The sequence below is a fragment of the Lemur catta genome, chromosome 1 (assembly GCF_020740605.2).
Source record: "Lemur catta isolate mLemCat1 chromosome 1, mLemCat1.pri, whole genome shotgun sequence".
Taxonomy (NCBI): Eukaryota; Metazoa; Chordata; class Mammalia; order Primates; family Lemuridae; genus Lemur; species Lemur catta.
The window spans coordinates 219,441,615-219,442,011 of record NC_059128.1 but is presented as its reverse complement, the minus strand read 5'-3'; positions in this window follow the sequence as shown (position 1 = coordinate 219,442,011).

Sequence of the window (397 nt, the reverse complement as noted above, 5' to 3'; positions counted from 1 at the left end):
CCACCTGTGATTGCTTACATATAAAAGAAATTTTTTACACATTGGTCAGAAAGAAAAATTGGGGTGTCTTAGTAGCCAAAGGTGGTGATGGAATTTACCTATAAATTCCATGGCTTTACTAATAGAATCCACATTTCCCATATTTAGAATGGAATGTGGACAGGGAACAGTAATTCACTAGGGTCCTCTTCCCCAACTGCTGCTACCCCTGGCTAACAGCTGTTTGATAATGCAGTTGTTTGCCAAGAGCTATAATAGGCAGGCATGCTGTTCCTGAACTGGCTGAACAAATGGTGCCTTTGATCCAAAAGTTTGAAAGAATCGATCAGTTGATCATGTTGCTAAAAATTGCTTAATGTATTAATGTTAAAATTTATACAAAGGGTTTTAATTTTCT